The following is a 20,612-nucleotide window of genomic DNA, read 5'->3' on the forward strand; positions in this document are numbered from 1 at the left end:
CTTTCTTCTGAGCCTCAAAACCCAGAGCCTTAGGCAAAGCGCTCAATTTCATGGGGAGGAAATTTAACGAGTCTATGTAACGTTAGTTGAAAGCTTCGTCGGTGAAACACATGATCTTGCTACCCTGAGCTATTATTTTTGGGGTCACCCCATTTTCCACCAGATACTTCATCAAAATGTAAGAATCATAACCCTTAGCATTGTGGGCAATAAATGTGTAATTGAGGTATTTTGGACCGCGATACCGCGTAAAGAAATCCCTGACACAACTCTCACCGCTAGCTGACCACTCACGATCCAACATGTCAATACAGTGTATATAATTAATTATAATTGTGCGGCGGCTCCTTTTTAACCGGCTGAATAAAGCACTGGTGTTCGGACCCCGGGGTTAAATCAGCATTACAGATCCTGCATCTCGGCTCCAGACATTTGTGTGGTTTAACCTCATGAAAACGGTACTGGAGGCAACACTGCGGGCAATATTTAGTTTGATCACAATAACTCAGTTTTTTAACCCCCTCAGAAGCGGCCCTCTGTACCTTATGCTCGGAAAAACAGAACGCAGAGAGACAAATCCTTAAGCAATCTTTTCATCGGATGGTAGGGGCCAAACCCTTACAACATTGCGGATTGAATCAGACGTTACAGTAACCGTCACAGCGGTGCTTAAGCTTATCATTGAAGGCCTTATAACAACAATGACAAACATACGAACAACCCAAAAAAGCCGTCAAACTCTTTATTCCAAAGTAATGACTATCACTTAGGAAGAGAAACAGTGTCTGTGTATGGGTTTCAGGATGTGTCTGAAATTTCACAAATACTTCCTTTACCTCACAACGGTACCACACAACAATTTTTAAAGACAACAACTCCTCAAACTTGGTGATGTCTGAAAAGGCAACCATCTGTTGAGAGTTTAAGCCGGCCCTCTGATGAAGCATTAAAGCCTCTTGCAGAGCTTGGGGTTCAGGCATGTCGGGGGTGAGTAGTTTTATTAAACTGTAAGCAAAACAGAGCTTATTGTCCCCACTGGAACTCACCACTAATTGCCTGAGCTTGGTCCTAATTATGTCGTTCTTCAAGCATTTCGACAGTCTTCTAAGCGCCCCACCCTCAGGGTTACGAACCACATTCATTACCAGAGACAGACTTTCATCAGCTATGATGGCTGCGTTACTTTGCAATAACGCTTCGATTTTAGCCAGACGTCTAAATTATCTCCACTCAGCATTACAGATAGGTTGCTAAACAAATCATCCCCTCTGAGTTCTAACTGTACAACATCTCGAGGTCTGACCCTTTCAGCAACCTGTTCAAGCATTTTCTGCAAGGCCTCGTGTATGTTGACAAATATTTCTGCATAATTGTCACAATTTAAAAGTTCTGCAAAATTAAAACGCTGAATCATTTCAAAATTGTTATAGGCCGGTCTATCTATAATCACGGGATCACAGGTACTCTTGGACACATCATCATTTTGAACAAAGCCTTCACCCCCTACATTCTCACAGAGCATGTCCTCCACAGCCTTATCAGTCTCAGAACCCTCCACATTCCGAACACCCCCACTGCTGACATCTACAAAACCCCCTTTTTGAGTAGGCTCATTTAAAGCCTGTAAAAGTCCTTCAAAGATATCCAACCGGTTAATGTCAATACCCTCCTCTATAGTGATGGCTGCTTCTGCCGCCATCCTGTGTTCTAATTGTCTCAAATCATTTATAATAGGGGCAGAATTTGGTAGGGGTAGCTCCTCCAAAGCCTCCACCATTTCAAACAAATCGGGGTGAACTAGGGGGTGAACCTCTATAAGCGCTACCGGTGGGAGGTGGTTATTTAGATCATTGACCATCTGTAACAGGTCGGGGTTCACCGGTAAGTCTGTTAATTCACATTCTATCGGTGGTAATTGGGGGTTATTTGAATCATTTATCATTTGTAATAGTTCCAGGTTCATTGGGACATCAGAGGAGTTCACAACAGGGCCGGGGATGTTCTCTCGGGAAGGTCTTTTTGGGGCCCTAGCTTGTTCATAATCCTTTAGTTTGTGAGTTCTTTTACCAAGTCAGGACATTTTTTAAAAAAAAAAATATTTTTCCAACAACCCACAATAGTAAGGCATTTTGTGTCTATTAAAACATTAAATACGGTACAATTCGTTAGTAAGGGGATTAATAAGGGTGTTTTGGCTCTCTATCATCAGGTTTTGCCCCACTAACACAAGTCTTTGATTTTGTAACAAAGTATGTAGCAACTCATGCCGACCTTCAGGAAGTAGCTCCGGGGGCTGGTGGCCTGGCTCAGCTTCAAAGGATGGTCGCTCCGGTAAATCTCGGTCGAAGGAGGCAGGGAGCGAGCGTATACTCATGGACGGAGACCAAGAAGGCCTTTGCGGTTACACCCTGGCCAAGCGCGGGGTACTGTTCCGCGTTTCTGTAGCCAAGAAACGGGTCTGGGGGGACGATGTTGAAACCAGGCCGTCGTTGGGTGGTGTGTCAGCCCTGACTGACGGCGACCCCTGAGGTTGTTGGATGCCTGTATTTGTTCCGCCCGACAATGCGGCGGGCTGAATCTGGGGTGTTGAATTACCCCCAGAAGGCTGTGGCCTGAGTAGATGTTGGGGTGTCTCCAAGACCACCGTGGGGGATCCTCTCGGTGATCTCACCGGGGAAGATGTTTGATCCCACTTAGACGGGGTAATTGTCCTCAATAGCTCATCCACAGAATGACTATCCCAAGAGTCTTGGGAAGAATAAAAATATACATTACATTTACATCTTTAAACGGCGACAGAAATCAAACTTAAAACAACATGTCCAGGACATTCAAAACCTTTAGCTTTTTTAGACCTTTGAAAATAGCCTTAGACATTCACTACAACGCCTTATTATTTACAGACAATATATTTATTAGGACTTGATAATAAATGTAAAACAGAGAAGCCGCTGTAAATAAACTGTTTCTTAAATGTTTCTTTAAAAACTGAAATATTGTTAATAAAACACACACACACACAACAACATTTCATTTTTAAACGAACCTTCCAAGTGTTAACGCTTCCTGATCCCGGGACTTCCTGTTTCACAAACGTTTTCACGATCTGTTTAAATATTAAATACAATGAACACCTTCAAGCCTTTTCCTACAACCACTTTAAAACAGAAGTATAATAGCGGGAGATAAGCCAAACAACTTACTAAACCCTTTCGGACGGCTTTACTTCCTAACCAGACGGTACGGCAATCGGTCATTTCTAAACACGTTCCCCAGAAACAAGCCTAGACCTGTCCGGACTTCTAAAGATCTTTCCCAGAACCCCCCGCCCTACAGGAAACGGTCACCCATCGCTTAAATATTAGCCCCCAACGGGCAAAACAAAGCCCTTTTAAAAACATTAAAGTTTGAAAGATCTTACTTACCTCCACAGAATAATCGTTTCTTATGTTTTTCGGCTGGTTTAGCTTTTTGCACCGCTGTGAATGTAAGAGACATGTTTAACCTTTAACCACACCGCTTTATAAAAAGCTTTAACCTCTTACAGGCTGCAGATATATACTCACAGCTATCAGATACCGGGGCTGACGGCCTTTCAGATTCTTGAAAGGTTACGGTTCTCGAAGGTAAAACGAAACAAGCCCTCGATGTGGAAGGCCTTTCGTTGTCTCGAACCACGTTTCTTAATACTGCTAGACAGGATAATTTTTTAAAATTAACAAAACTGGACTCAAACATCTTACAGAAACGTTATACAAACAAACAGGGGTTTAGTTCTTACCCGGTCGGCAGACAGCCTGTCTAGGGACAACCACTTCTCTTGGTCGATCCTCGGAGACATTAATCACAGGCCTTTCGATAGTTTCTGTGTAATTAAAGAGACCGGCATTAATATATATTAAAACGTTTTCATAACTCTAATGAGCCGCTTCAAAACCACACACACCCATACATAAGAACCCATGAGCGCAAACACAAAAATCTTACCGTCGTTGTTCCAGATGATCTCCTCAGCGTTGGGAATTAACTCCTGTTGACTGGCTGAAAAATAATTTTACAGAACTTAAAACAGATGACGCTCTGAGTCAATGAAAATAATCTGAAGACTTGCCTAAAAACTCGTTTAAATCGAAGTCGCTGATGTTGTTTCCGGACATTGTTGATCTTTAGTTTTAAATCGAAAGGTCAGTGTGAGTCTGTCAAGCTGAAGACCAGACCTTCATACTTATACTGATGGCCACATGCCGGATCTGCTTGTAAGGCATTGTTCTGGTCTGGCCTTTGTGCCGCCCTGTTACCAATTAACATATCAAAACCAACCAATAAAATGACACTGCATCAAATTTCAAATAGAAACCAAGATGGAGACGATCTCTCTCCTCTCTACTCTAAACTTTTATTAGAACCTTTTGGTCTCTCAAAAAACATTTTTAAGCATCAAGACCTATAGTCAACAACCACTAAGAATATTTCAGGCCTTTATAAGCGCTAAAAAACAACCTGAGCCAAGAAAATAACTATAAAGATCTAAAATAACTAGCGCTTTTACAGTGATTTTTTTTTTTTTTTTTTATAGCGATGCTTTGTTTGGTATTAAACAAGTCACAAACTACTCAGAACAGCGTTTATCCCCGCAAAAGAGATATTTGGGTTTATTTTACAAAGCTTATAAATTATATAGGTTAAAAGTATTCTGAATGTTTTGATACCACACGCCATACGTACTGTTGTCTGAGCCCACCCCCGCCCCCCATGGTGTGAGTGATTTAGCCTTGAGTGTTGTGATCTATTTAGCATTGAGTGATCAGTTGTTTTTATTTTTTAAACGATTCCTTATCATCAGGGATTGAGACTGCTAAAATACCTTAAAAGCATATCCTTATCTTAAGTCTAACTCTTATGAGCTTTAAGACCCTAGAATGTATTTAAGTAAAACGACTGAACACATTATGTGAGAGATAAAATTTAACCACAGCTTTTTTTGTTTTTGTTTTACAAAAACAATTAACCTATACACACAAACACCCACACACACACCCTCTTTTTTAATTTTATTTTTAATTAAATTTGAGGGGAGAGACAGAGCCAGATACAGTGTGGATAACATAAGAACCCTATGCAAAACAGGCATTGTTAGGACCTGGGATCATAACAGACAACAGAACTTGTTGATCTTATAAAATGATTGGGCGAGAGAGAGAGAGAGACAGACAGAGACAGTGTGAATATGATAAACGCACTATTCAAAACTGGCATTGTTAAGACCTGGGACCATTACAGACAACAGAACTTGTTGATCTTATAACGGTTTAGATTTACTAAACCATTACATGTATATTTAAAAAAGACCCCCAACCACTACAGGAAGAGCCGACCCATTCACACTCTACAGTTGACCAACAAGAACAACAAGAACAACAGGTTATGGGCGGCCTTGTTGTTCAGGGTTTTATGGGTGTACACTTTCTGACGGATATGACGTAGGAATAATTAAGGATATAACTCTACCTAAAATCACGCCCCCCAATTATGACGTAGGAATATTAATAAGCTTAGGGCATACGTCATAACAAAATAGGCCGCGCCCAAAAAACCCTACTATCTACTCATAAGAGTAACAGCAATGTCGCCGATCCTGCTACGGTCGTATTGTAACAGCAACAACATGTATCGATTTTAAAAGTGTCAGTTCCAGCGCTTCGCAAAGCTACCCTTCTGCGATCGTTTGTTCTCAAGGTCAGGATTTCTTGCCACTCCGATGAAGAGAAAACGATGGCCAGCCTTGGGGCAGAGAGATGGCGACAGGTAACACGGCACTGGCACGCGTGCACCGCGGGTTGTTTCCGCACAGTTTCGAACCAGGGACCTTTCGCATGTGAGGCGTATGTGATAACGCTATGCAACGGAAACCGACACTGCCGCTTCTTGCTTCGAACGGTTACCGTTGAAGCCTGCTGGTAAAACGGGCTGTGGCGTTTCAGGTCGGCTAGACTGTGAGATGGCGTCTGAAGTGCCGCGAAAGGATGCCATTTTCACAGACCTGTTTGGCATTGCTAAAGGGCACATCAGGACACTTTGGAAACTCTTTCAAAGGCAGGACGCCCTGCGCTCTGACAGTGCCTGCACTTAGCCCAACAAGGTGATGCTGAATGGCTTGTTCAAACGGCTGGTGGTCTTCCGTCACCACCAGACTATCAGAGCTATACTGCGCCTTCAACTACATAAGAGTAGATAGTAGGGTTTTTTGGGCGCGGCCTATTTTGTTATGACGTATGCCCTAAGCTTATTAATATTCCTACGTCATAATTGGGGGGCGTGATTTTAGGTAGAGTTATTTCCTTAATTATTCCTACGTCATATCCGTCAGAAAGTGTACACCCATAAAACCCTGAACAACAAGGCCACCCATAAATACCCCCACCCCTCTGAAGGCAACGCCCCGAAACTCTCCTCTCTATTTAAGAACCCGCGCTGCTTTTAGGCAATACCTCTTTAATTCTCAGCATCTGAAACATCCCGCTTCTTCAACATGTCCAGCGACATCAACATGAAACCCCGCAAGAAACAATCCCAGGCAAGGGTTCCTGTACTCACCAATTTGAAGATTGAACGCTCCTGGGTGTTGTTCTGGGGGGCTCGACGGGGTTACCGCTTTAAAAGGGATCCCAGCTATGTTGGAGTGGAGCTTTTTGCTTTGGGAGAGAAGGAGGGTACGTTGGAACCTTTTGAGACGGTAATTGAATACTCTTATGAGGACTGGTTGAAGGTGATGGCCTGGAGAGATCTGGGGCTTGTGGATAAGACTCTAGAAGGCTTGCAAGAGGGACCAAAAGAATGCGAAATGGAGTCTCCGACTCAGGGTTTTGAAAGGTGTGAATGGGAAAGCTTGCAGAACTACGGTAGAGTGGTGAAGAGTCTATCTCTAACTACAGATCGTAAGGTTTTGTTTAGCAGTACCCTGATTACAAACCCTATTGAAGGGGGTGTGGAGGATCCAGAAAAACAGGTTACTGAAATTATGTTTGACGCCGTGGACTGGCCGTTCTTGAAAGAGGTCATAAACTGTATAAATGATGGTTTTGACATCTTGACCAAATGTTCGCAACTGGATTTGGTTAGAAGGAGAATATGCTGGATTATGGATTATATATCCCCCTTGAATGACGACGACGATGATAAAACAGATGACGTGTGGGGTTTTGGAGGGGGGTCTGACGGCTCAGGGGCTACTCTATTCTAAGAGGGCGGTGTGTCGTGACGTAGTGAAGAGATAGGATAAAAGGCGCAACAATTCATTCATGGTTTAAAATTAATGAGAATGTCTTACCCGAAAGCTGCGGATGTCGACAGGCTCTACAGGCCTCTTCAAACCCGGGATCACCCCTGGTTCTATTCCCCAGATTTTGTATACACTCCGGAACCCTCTGACTGCGGTTACTCTCCGAGACCTCAGACCCCGGTCCCTCATTACGAAACAACATGCGGTGCGATGGATGTCCAAATGAGTCTCGGGGATCCCCAGCCTCTGGAGCTCATGGAGGGCCTCGATTTTGCCGAACTGTCTACCGTCTGTGCGTCTCAGGAGGGGGTCAGTCCAATTGATGTTGAAACACCCCACAAACCACCAGGCGACCCAATGAGCATCGGACTGTCCCGGGGGGTGATGAAGACGCAGGATTTATGCCCGGGGTATGTGACCAAGTAAGCAGAGTGGTTAAAAGCACCCTGGTGTATATTCTGAGTGCTCTCATCGACCGAGCTCTGAAAGAAGTCTGTCGGGGGTGTGAAGTGAATCACCCCAGTCAGTTGAGACACAGTTGTTTGTTTGAACCAGACCGTTACTATTTCCTGTTCTATTTCAACGTGTTTTACAGAAGACTGAACAAACCGTGGCTGAAACCGGCACTAATCAAGGCGCTGTCTTACTCCCACATACATGTCACTGCGGGACAAGTCCAGAAAATCATAGATGAGATTTTGCTGGAGCTGAAAAAGGAGCCGTTTATAATAGAGAAACTTGCGCAGCTGCTCAATGACCTGGATGAGTCGAGTAGAAAAACCGCTGGCAAGCTAAAAGCTTATTTCTTCCGTAAAGAAGTTAAAGCTGGGGGCAGCGACGAAGAATTCGACATCTACGCCACTGATTCAGACTCTGACCTGAACTAAGGGACTTTGAACATGGGGAATGTTCTGGACTGCTTCTGCAACTGGTTCTGTCATCAACACTCTGCAGCTAACCTGAGAGCGTTATTACACCATGTGCTTGACAGAAAAGTAGCCAACGCGAGCCTTTTCTCTACAGATTTAACCATCGATGAGGATCAACTTTCAAACCTGGCAAAGTGAATGGCTGCTGTAACAAAGACCGGTGGGTACGAACACTGGGATGAAGGGCTCAAGGGGGCCAAGAATGATATTAGGCCATTTCATCAACATCTGTATGACCTTTTACTGAGCATGTTTAATACACCTCTGTTTACTTTTAAAATAGGTCATATTGTTGTTTTATTTACATATGTAACTGAGGTGTGTGCCTACAAGATAAAGAAACAGGTATATTTGTTGATATAGATCAAGTAACCAATCATCTGATTTCTTTTTGTCTGGACCGTAGAGAAAATTGTTGTGTATGTTATACTTTTCTCAAATGTCTAAAAAGGGGTATCTGCTCTCCTGAAGTTGAATAAAAAACCTTGTATAAAAACTTTGCGCATAGTGTGGGTCTGTGTGGTTATTTGACAGAATGACTCGGCAAGCTCCCCAAATGCAGGAACTATACTACAACCCAGCCAAGATTGGGGGTTTGGCGGGTAAGAAGGGTTTTCAAAGAGGACTCGCTGAGGCCGGAGTGAAGGTTAATGATGTGGTTGTTTCAGAATGGTTACGGGAACAAGACGCCTATACCTTACATAAACCTCTCAGGATTAACTTTAAAAGAAACCGCGTATATGCAACTGACATAGACTCACAATGGCAAATGGATCTAGTCGATATGTCAAATTTATCAAAACATAACAATGGTCACAAATTTATGTTGATGTGTATCGATGTGTTATCAAAATATGCCTGGGCTCGCATTCTACATAATAAAACAGGTCGGGCGGTGACAAGGGCCTTTGAGGATATATTGTCCCAGGGTCGATGTCCTAAAAAACTGCAGACTGATAAAGGAAAAGAGTTTCTCAACAGAGAATTTCAGAATCTACTGAAGAGACACAAAATACATCATTTCACCACCGGTAATGAGCTTAAGGCATCGGTAGTGGAGAGGTTTAACCGCACCATAAAGACCAAAATGTGGAGATATTTTACAGCGGTCAACACGTTCAAATATTTTGATAAAGTTCAGGATTTTATCGATACTTACAACCAAGGGTATCACACCAGTATTAAAATGAAGCCTATAGATGTGGATCAAAGTAATTCTTTTAAGGTCTATAAAAAATTATACGGACCATTTATTAAGAAGGGAAAATCTACTTATAAGTTCAACATCGGTGATGTGGTTCGCGTTTCAAAGCTAAGGAGTACTTTTGCCAAAGGTTATGAACAAACATTTTCTTACGAATATTTTACAGTTACCGAACAGTTGGCTAGAGACCCCCCCGTGTACCGGTTAAAAGACTATGACGGGGAGGATATAGAAGGAACGTTTTACGAAGCCGAGTTACAAAAAATTATTGTGGGTAAAGACAGTGTATACAGAGTTGAAAAGATATTTGCTGAAAAAACCCAGAACCGGAAAAAATATGTGTTGGTGAAATGGCTTGGATGGCCTGAAAAGTTCAATAGTTGGGTCCCGGAACAACAGGTTTGCGATATTCAATCCTTATAACAACATGCCCGTGGGTGTGTTGGGGGCATTACTTTCGATACTAAAGATCGAATCAGGAGGCTTCTACGTGACTCTACCCAGTAACGCCTCTCTCGATATATACCCTAAAAATGAAATATCCAGTTACACGGTACAATTTGGAAAATCTATAGATCTAAGGGGGTCGTGGGAAGTGGGGTTGGCGGAAATACAGTATCCTTACACTTGGGCTGTTTTACAAGATAAGGATGCCACCTTCGCCATTTTTGATGATGTTAAAAAGAGTCAATGGACATTCACGATACAAGGAGTTTATTATGACAATGTGGATAAAATATTAGATGAGATGTATAAACAGTTCTCAGAAGGCACCCCCAACATCAAGCTATATTACAACCCTATTAAAAACAGAGTGTACAAGGTGTCAAAACCAGGTATTAGCATTCAAACCAGGGGCCAACTGGGGCGTATATTAGGGTTCTATTCTGACACAGAGAGCAGGTTCTCAGAAGTGGTGTGGCGGCTTCTACACTCTTTATGTGTATACGGATATCATAACCCACCAGAGGGTTGGGGATAGTTATGTCCCCCTTTTGAGAAATGTACTTATTAAAGGTAAAAGCAATGACATATTCACAATTACTTATGACAAACCACACTACGTACCAGTCTCAAAGACCCACTTTGACAACATCACGATCAAAGTAAAATCGGATCAGAATATCAACGTACCCTTCCGCATCGGTAAAGTTAATGTCAAACTACATTTTCGACCCCTGAAACAGTGTGTACATTATTAAAATGGCTACCTCGAGGGGTTATGTAGATCCTAGCGCCTATGTGGATTATTACAAGATGCAAGATGGAACGGCTTGCCCGGTTTTGTAGGAGCCCCCAAAATGTATGGCGTCAGTCTAGGAGGACTCTTTCGTGGTCTCTTTAGAATGGCCGTACCCCTGCTTAAGAGAGGCTTTGCTATAGCCAGACCCCACTTGAAATCAGCGGCTAAAAATATTGTTAGTGACGTGTTCACCAATGTTATGAACCGGGCAGCTAGCCATGAGCATCAGGAGGGTTCGGGTCTCATGGTAATGGCGAGGAGGGGGGGTAAAAGAAGAAACAGCATGTGTCCACCAGGGCGACGAAGATCCGTGGCTAACAAAAAACGAGGAATCTCTCATTCTTCAACATATCGTGGAAACACTCGGAGAAGGAAGCAGCACAAGAAAAAACCTGCAAAAAGAAAGTCTCAAAGAAAGAAAAATAGAGCCTCAGGATACATCTTTTAAAAATGTCTTTTGTCCACAGTCTATCGGAAGAATGCGTCAAATCAGAACTGGATCTGTTTACAGTTCCATACACTCAAACGAGTATAGATAAGATCATATATGTAAAGATTCCCCCTCTTTCTGCAATTTCAGACACGGCCTCTCTGGAGTTTTTTAAAGCTGGCAATGGCGAGGATTATATTGATTTGAATAACACATTTATTTTAATTAACTGTAAAGTGACTGATTAGGATGGCGATGCAATCGAGAAGACGGCCAACGCTGGGGTCATCAATTACCCGGTGGCCACCATGTTTTCACAGGTGGATGTGACCCTGGGAGATCGGCTCATTAGTCAAAGCAGCAATACTTACCCCTATAGAGCCATGATGGAGTGTAAACTTAATTATAGTGAGGAGACCCTAAGCAAACAGTTCAGCCCCGGCCTTTTCTTCAAAGACATCCCGGAAGCTATGGACGACAAGGATCCAGAGGGACTCAATAAGGGTTTGCAAAAAAGAACGGCCTCTTCAACAGAAGGGAGGACCTTTGAGCTAATGGGGCATATCCATGCAGACATATTTTTCCAAGAAAAACTCATGCTCAACGGGGTAGACATAAAAATTAAAATGATCCGTAGTAAAAGTGCTTTTTGTCTGATGACCCCTGATACTGAAAAATATAAACTGAGCATATTATCGGCCTCGCTGTTTGTGAAAAAAGTGTCCGTCTCCCCGGCGGTTAAACTAGGACACGCGCAGGCGTTAAGTACCCGATCGAAAGAGTCTATATGAAAGTCCACAGTATCCCCGCAGGGACACGGGTGATGAACCAGGAAAATCTGTTTCTAGGACAGCTCCCAAAACAGGTTATTATAGGTCTCGTGGATAATGATGCATTTACCGGGGTTTACAACAAGAACCCCTTTAACTTTAAACATTATAACGTGGAATTTATAGTATTGTACGTCGATGGTGTGCAGGTTCCATCCAGACCTTTTCAACCTGACTTTGAAAACGGCAATGCGGTTCGTGAATATTACAGTCTAGTACTGGCTAAGGGTCGCCATCTCAAGGATCAAACTCTGCTGATCGATCGCCGGGAATACTGCTACGGTTTCAACCTGACCCCTGACGAAGAGTGTGGACAACATTTTTCACTGATGAAGACGGGCAATATGCGTTTGGAGATGCGTTTCAAGCAGCCTCTACCACGCACTGTAAATATGGTCGTGTATGCTGTGTTTGACAACATTATTGAGGTGCATCAGAGGAGAAACGTTCTGTATGATTATTATTAAAATGAACACCAGAGAGCTCAACCACATCATGAATGCCCTGGCCGGCTCACGGAAACTGTTTCAAGGAGTCTACGCCTGCGATCAGCTGCCTAAATTTAAGATCAAGAATTTACCTGCAATGTACATAATCAACACACACCCAAAAATATGCCCGGAGAACATTGGCTGGTTATTTATCTAAGGGAGGACCAACGTGGTGAATTTTTTGATTCCTATGGAAACCCCCCAGATTTCAGACCTTTCCCTCGGAAGATCAATAACTTTCTGCTCAACAACTGTCAAGAAAGCATTTACAGCTGTCGTCAAGTACAAAGTCTTCAGACCTTCACTTGTGGTCAACACTGTGTGTTTTTCTTATATCATAGATCTAAAGGAAGGTCATACCCCGATATTATGGCCTTGTACAGTGAGGATTTAGGCCAAAATGATAAAAAAGTGGCAGAGTTTGTCAGGACACTGTGGACCCCCCCTTATAACACAATGACTTACGACCCTAGCCAGCCATGTATACAGATGGGGTGTTCTTGTGAGGATTTTAATAGATGTCATGCGTGTTAAGGTGAAAAAATAATGAAAACAGCCTTTTAATCATTAGTTTTGTTTTTATTCAACACAATTCTTATACAAAGCAGGGGTTATGTTATAAATAAATGTACAACATTTGAAAATAAAAAAAATAAAATAAAAAATTGTTTGTCGGGTCATTATTTACAGGGGAGACAAATAAAAACATGAGATTAATAAGCTTCCCAACGATGGATAGATCCTGAGGATGGTCGCTCAGCACGGTCAGAGTAATGAGATATCGGAGTCAGATCAGGCTCCACCTCTTTACACAGACGGATTTTTTGTCGCGTTTCCTGGTTAGGAACTGTGGATTGGGGCATGTTCAGACAGGCCATCGCCTGTAGGAAAGCATTCCAGCCTACAGGTCGGCGACTATCGGGTACCTTATTAGTGCTAGTGACACTCTTCAACAAATCAAACATGTGTGAACCTTTGATCAGTTGTCCTTTAAAAACAAATTCACCCTGTTCATTCCAAGCCGTTACCCGCGGTTTCTGAACCATTTTGTGCAGGATATATTCTGCATGTCTTTTGCTTCTGGCCGGCATGTTTCTCAAAACATCCGTTACAACATCTCCCTCTGAACTCTCAACAGGTTCGGTCACCGCAACATCTTTATCAACCGTACCCCCCGCATCAGCCCCAGAACCATTTTCTTGAGAGGCCATGGTTAAAGTTAAAATGTTTTGATCTTTTTCACCCTGTCTAACCAGACGGAGGTAGCGCTGTAACGTGTTGGTATACAACTGGGCTTTGGAATACTGATTTAAATCGGCCCTGGCCTGTATAGCTTTCATTTCAGAGTCCAGGTTGTTTTCGGACGTTTGTCTAATGGGCTCTGGCCCGACAACATTTTTTCTCAGTTTCTCAAGCTGCTCCTGAGGGATCAAAAACATTTTCTGAGCATATTCCATTATTAACCCACTCTGGAAGCTAGAAGACTGGTTAGGAAAGGCACGGCTATGCTCAACAGCGGTCCTATAAAACCCCCGGTTTGATTAATCTTCTTTCTTTTTCTTTTAATAGAATACTTCTTATTAGCGATGATCTTGATAACCGCTTTTTGTTTTTTGAGTTTAGAATGTTGAGAAGGGGTTAGGGGTATATTACCGCGTAAGATGTTAAAAGCTATTTCACACAGGGTCTCGATCAAATCCGAGGGGGCCCCTGCCAGCACAGCTTTCCTATGGCGCGGGCTCCCCTCAAATAACATTTGCAAAAGCGGCAGATTTCTTTTAATCCGAACAGACATTCTTATTTATTTCCTTTTCTTTAGCACATACACTGCCGGCCAATCGGGCGGGCACAAACCTGTTCTGAGGCGAAAGTCTTCTGGGGTTTGTGCTTTTAAGTCCGCAATCAAGTACCCGTAGGGTTTTTTGGTGGCATCCTCAAATGCCTCCAAAAAGAACTTGGTCTGGTTAGGGTACATTTGACGAGCCAAGACGGTGACCTGTAGTTTATCTCTGGGGTTTTTAAAAAGAATTATATAATTGGCATTTAAATTAATAGTGCGGCTTTTTTTACCTTGAAAAAATAGATTTTGAACTAAATAAATAATACTTAAATTCCTATGATGAGTGTACTTTGTGAAAGCTTTTTCCACTTCACTGTTGTCACCGGCCTGCTCCATCAGGTCATCAAGGATCACTAGATTAGTTTGACCGGGCGGGAACAAGTCATCGTCACACAACGAGGCGGGGAGACCTTGCACAAATTTCAGATTATTTTTTTTCGAAGCCAAATCATCGTAGAGAGGTTGCCAGCAAGAGTAACACCACACTATGTTGTCAAGAGCTTGGGACACGGTTGCGTCCACATCTTCTATGATGTTCTTTATAAGATAGCTCTTCCCCGAATTGGAGGGACCGGCTATAATACAGGAGAAAGGGTGTTGAAGTCTGTTATCAAAACCACCGCTAATATCCATAAGGCAGAGTGGTATAATCAGTCTTCAACACTCTTTTATTGTACACCACCCTGAACCGTTTGTTTAGTGATCTATTTTCCAACGTGTACCCCTTTTTATTGCGATAGATCTGATTTCCGGCTGTAATAATCTCACGAGGAGGCGCGTCTTTCTCGGTTACAAAACTTTCTACCAGGGTCGTCAGAGACTTGATGTTAATGAGCTTGTTGTTACAATGTTTCAGAGTGAAACCCTTAACTTTCATACAGGTCTTACCCGCAGCCGTTCTGTATGCGTAAGTCTTAGGACCCCCTGAAACAAACTCCACTATGTGGTCCTGAGGATCTAGTTCGCTCGTTAACTCCCCAAGGTAGTCCCCGAGGGGAGGGACCCAATCCCCTGGCCTGGTGACAAAGATTACAGAGTCAGTATCATGATAGAGCGTGCGTTCCTGCAACTGATCCATTAAGTTGTACAGTTCAAGCCGGGCGTAAGCCGTGGTAAAAACCGCTATGAAAACATTAACGTTCCCCTGTTTGGTGGGGAAATCTTTAGGGGCCCTCCACTGGACCTGTGCCACGTGGTCATTTAAGAATTGAAAGTGTGATACTGCATGTTGTTTGGAAAACATAAATTCTATAAACTGTTCAGGGGTTTTAATCATGGTTGTGTTTAGACGGTAATTTCTTTCCCCAAACTTACCCCACAGACTGTTTAAAATCAGTTTGGACATTTGTCTCTTGGCGGGGTTTACAGTTATGTTCCCCGGCTCTAGACGGATCCCTTTCTTTTCAAAATATTGATGAACGTATCGCTCTTTGGCCGCGGAGTCAACACACCATGAGGGATAGCCCGATGCCTCCTGTTTCCCTTTCAGATGGGTCATAATGTAATCAGCAAAAAGAGTATCAGGTTTTTCAGAAAAATGCCAAACCTCATACACCTTACCGACTCTGTAACCTTTCTCCACCGCCTTGTCAAGCTCAATGCTACACCAGACACCCGTCAGCGCTCTCTCTTCATCACTGTGCAGACAAGAGGTAGTTTGATTTTCAGTTTCCACACACGTTCTACACAGAGGGAACATCAATTTTCCCGAACACCTGTAAGGCAACACGGGTAAGAACAGCTCACGAGGAGGGTACATGGTGACTTTGATCAAACCAAAGAAATGTCCGATTTTGAGAAAGTCACGATAAACAATGGTTGGACGCCCCACCGGGTACATTTTGGTCTTGTTGACATAAGGGTACAGACTGGTGAAATCATAGTAATCTACTCTCTCACCCTCCTTTACCTCATAATGTAAACAGAGGGCGTTGGTACGACCCCCAAATAACGCATCCCGGGGCTCTAGACGTTCAGGAAAGTCCAAGGTTTCCATAAACCATTGTACCCCCGCATCCTGTTGCTTCAGGGTCGTCCACTCGTGTTCCCAAATCACCAGCACGTTCAAACCATAGGTGTTTTTTAAAGTTTCAATTCGTTCCTGGAAATCATAGTACATATCACCGCAGAGTTTTTGTGTTACGGGGTTAAAGGTGTTTGGGTCGAAGCACTGAGGACAGCCATGGTAAATACAACCAGCAAACTCATAAGCGGTACGCCGCCCGGACACGTCGCTAAAACCGTCTAAGTAGTAAGGCCCCATTTTGACTTTCCCTTGATTTAAAGCATGTCTGATGAAGATGTTATCCCGGGCACTCAGGTATTCCAGCCACTGTATGGAGACAGTCGAAAAGTTCTTTTGTCTAGCACGATAGTTGTCAGAAGTGGTGACCGCTATAGTGTTTTTCTGCAAGAAATTGGACCGATACATTTTCATGCAGAGAGACGCTATGGTCACACTTTGCAAAGGGTCGAGACCCGATGTGTTGATAACCTCGGCGCAGAAACGCACACAGGCTTCTTTAAGGATCACCACATCATTTTTACAATAAGCGGCCATCTCTTCTCGGTATTGTACCATTTAAAGAATTCGTCCCTCTCATGAGACATCATAGTATCAACCCCATAATAAGAGGCGGGCGGGTAGGACCCTCGATAATTTTGAGTGTCCTTAGTATTAAAAAAATGGCAGAACCAACCTTTCTTCTGAGCCTCAAAACCCAGAGCCTTAGGCAAAGCGCTCAATTTAATGGGGAGGAAATTTAACGAGTCTATGTAACGTTAGTTGAAAGCTTCGTCGGTGAAACACATGATCTTGCTACCCTGAGCTATTATTTTTGGGGTCACCCCATTTTCCACCAGATACTTCATCAAAATGTAAGAATCATAACCCTTAGCATTGTGGGCAATAAATGTGTAATTGAGGTATTTTGGACCGCGATACCGCGTAATGATTTCCCTGACACAACTCTCACCGCTAGCTGACCACTCACGATCCAACATGTCAATACAGTGTATATAATTAGCAACGTGGACCCCGTTTTCTTGCCGGCATTCAAAAGCAAAAAAGACATACCGGTTGTGCGGCGGCTCCTTTTTAACCGGCTGAATAAAGCACTGGTGTTCGGACCCCGGGGTTAAATCAGCATTACAGATCCTGCATCTCGGCTCCAGACATTTGTGTGGTTTAACCTCATGAAAACGGTACTGGAGGCAACACTGCGGGCAATATTTAGTTTGATCACAATAACTCAGTTTTTTAACCCCCTCAGCAGCGGCCCTCTGTACCTTATGCTCGGAAAAACAGAACGCAGAGAGACAAATCCTTAAGCAATCTTTTCATCGGATGGTAGGGGCCAAACCCTTACAACATTGGGGATTGAATCAGACGTTACAGTAACCGTCACAGCGGTGCTTAAGCATATCATTGAAGGCCTTATAACAACAATGACAAACATACGAACAACCCAAAAAAGCCGTCAAACTCTTTATTCCAAAGTAATGACTATCACTTAGGAAGAGAAACAGTGTCTGTGTATGGGTTTCAGGATGTGTCTGAAATTTCACAAATACTTCCTTTACCTCACAACGGTACCACACAACAATTTTTAAAGACAACAACTCCTCAAACTTGGTGATGTCTGAAAAGGCAACCATCTGTTGAGAGTTTAAGCCGGCCCTCTGATGAAGCATTAAAGCCTCTTGCAGAGCTTGGGGTTCAGGCATGTCGGGGGTGAGTAATTTTATTAAACTGTAAGCAAAACAGAGCTTATTGTCCCCACTGGAACTCACCACTAATTGCCTGAGCTTGGTCCTAATTATGTCGTTCTTCAAGCATTTCGACAGTCTTCTAAGCACCCCACCCTCAGGGTTACGAACCACATTCATTACCAGAGACAGACTTTCATCAGCTATGATGGCTGCGTTACTTTGCAATAACGCTTCGATTTTAGCCAGACGTCTAAATTATCTCCACTCAGCATTACAGATAGGTTGCTAAACAAATCATCCCCTCTGGGTTCTAACTGTACAACATCTCGAGGTCTGACCCTTTCAGCAACCTGTTCAAGCATTTTCTGCAAGGCCTCGTATATGTTGACAAATATTTCTGCATAATTGTCACAATTTAAAAGTTCTGCAAAATTAAAACGCTGAATCATTTCAAAATTGTTATAGGCCGGTCTATCTATAATCACGGGATCACTGGTACTCTTGGACACATCATCATTTTGAACAAAGCCTTCACCCCCTACATTCTCACAGAGCATGTCCTCCACAGCCTTATCAGTCTCAGAACCCTCCAAATTCCAAACACCCCCACTGCTGACATCTACAAAACCCCCTTTTTGAGGAGGCTCATTTAAAGCCTGTAAAAGTCCTTCAAAGATATCCAACCGGTTAATGTCAAGACCCTCCTCTATAGTGATGGCTGCTTCTGCCGCCATCCTGTGTTCTAATTGTTTCAAATCATTTATAATAGGGGCAGAATTTGGTCGGGGTAGCTCCTCCAAAGCCTCCACCATTTCAAACAAATCGGGGTGAACTAGGGGGTGAACCTCTATAAGCGCTACCGGTGGGAGGTGGTTATTTAGATCATTGACCATCTGTAACAGGTCGGGGTTCACCGGTAATTCTGTTAATTCACATTCTATCGGTGGTAATTGGGGGTTATTTAAATCATTTATCATTTGTAATAGTTCCAGGTTCATTGGGACATCAGAGGAGTTCACAACAGGGCCGGGGATGTTCTCTCGGGAAGGTCTTTTTGGGGCCCTAGCTTGTTCATAATCCTTTAGTTTGTGAGTTCTTTTACCAAGTCAGGACATTTTTTAATTTATTTTTTATTTTTCCAACAACCCACAATAGTAAGGCGTTTTGTGTCTATTAAAACATTAAATACGGTACAATTCGTTAGTAAGGGTATTAATAAGGGTGTTTTGGCTCTCTATCAGCAGGTTTTGCCCCACTAACACAAGTCTTTGATTTTGTAACAAAGTATGTAGCAACTCATGCCGACCTTCAGGAAGAAGCTCCGGGGGCTGGTGGCCTGGCTCAGCTTCAAAGGATGGTCGCTCCGGTAAATCTCGGTCGAAGGAGGCAAGGAGCGAGTGTATACTCATGGACGGAGACCAAGAAGGCCTTTGCGGTGACACCCTGGCCAAGCGCGGGGTACTGTTCCGCGTTTCTGTAGCCAAGAAACGGGTCTGGGGGGACGATGTTGAAACCAGGCCGTCGTTGGGTGGTGTGTCAGCCCTGACTGACGGCGACCCCTGAGGTTGTTGGATGCCTGTATTTGTTCCGCCCGACAATGCGGCGGGCTGAATCTGGGGTGTTGAATTACCCCCAGAAGGCTGTGGCCTGAGTAGATGTTGGGGGGTCTCCAAGACCACCGTGGGGGATCCTCTCGGTGATCTCACCGGGAAAGATGTTTGATCCCACTTAGACGGGGTAATTGTCATCAATAGCTCATTCACAGAATGACTATCCCAAGAGTCTTGGGAAGAATAAAAATATACATTACATTTACATCTTTAAACGGCGACAGAAATCAAACTTAAAACAACATGTCCAGGACATTCAAAACCTTTAGCTTTTTTAGACCTTTGAAAATAGCCTTAGACATTCACTACAACGCCTTATTATTTACAGACAATATATTTATTAGGACTTGATAATAAATGTAAAACAGAGATGCCGCTGTAAATAAACTGTTTCTTAAATGTTTCTTTAAAAACTGTAATATTGTTAATAAAACACACACACACACAACAACATTTCATTTTTAAACGAACCTTCCAAGTGTAAACGCTTCCTGATCCCGGGACTTCCTGTTTCACAAACGTTTTCACGATCTGTTTAAATATTAAATACAATGAACACCTTCAAGCCTTTTCCTACAACCACTTTAAAACAGAAGTATAATAGCGGGAGATAAGCCAAACAACTTACTAAACCCTTTCGGACGGCTTTACTTCCTAACCAGACGGTACGGCAATCGGTCATTTCTAAACACGTTCCCCAGAAACAAGCCTAGACCTGTCCGGACTTCTAAAGATCTTTCCCAGAACCCCCCGCCCTACAGGAAACGGTCACCCATCGCTTAAATATTAGCCCTCAACGGGCAAACAAAGCCCTTTTAAAAACATTAAAGTTTGAAAGATCTTACTTACCTCCACAGAATAATCGTTTCTTATGTTTTTCGGCTGGTTTAGCTTTTTGCACCGCTGTGAAGGTAAGAGACATGTTTAACCTTTAACCACACCGCTTTATAAAAAGCTTTAACCTCTTACAGGCTGCAGATATATACTCACAGCTATCAGATACCGGGGCTGACGGCCTTTCAGATTCTTGAAAGGTTACGGTTCT

This window comes from Amia ocellicauda, chromosome 11 (genome assembly GCF_036373705.1).
Source record: "Amia ocellicauda isolate fAmiCal2 chromosome 11, fAmiCal2.hap1, whole genome shotgun sequence".
Classification (NCBI taxonomy): Eukaryota; Metazoa; Chordata; class Actinopteri; order Amiiformes; family Amiidae; genus Amia; species Amia ocellicauda.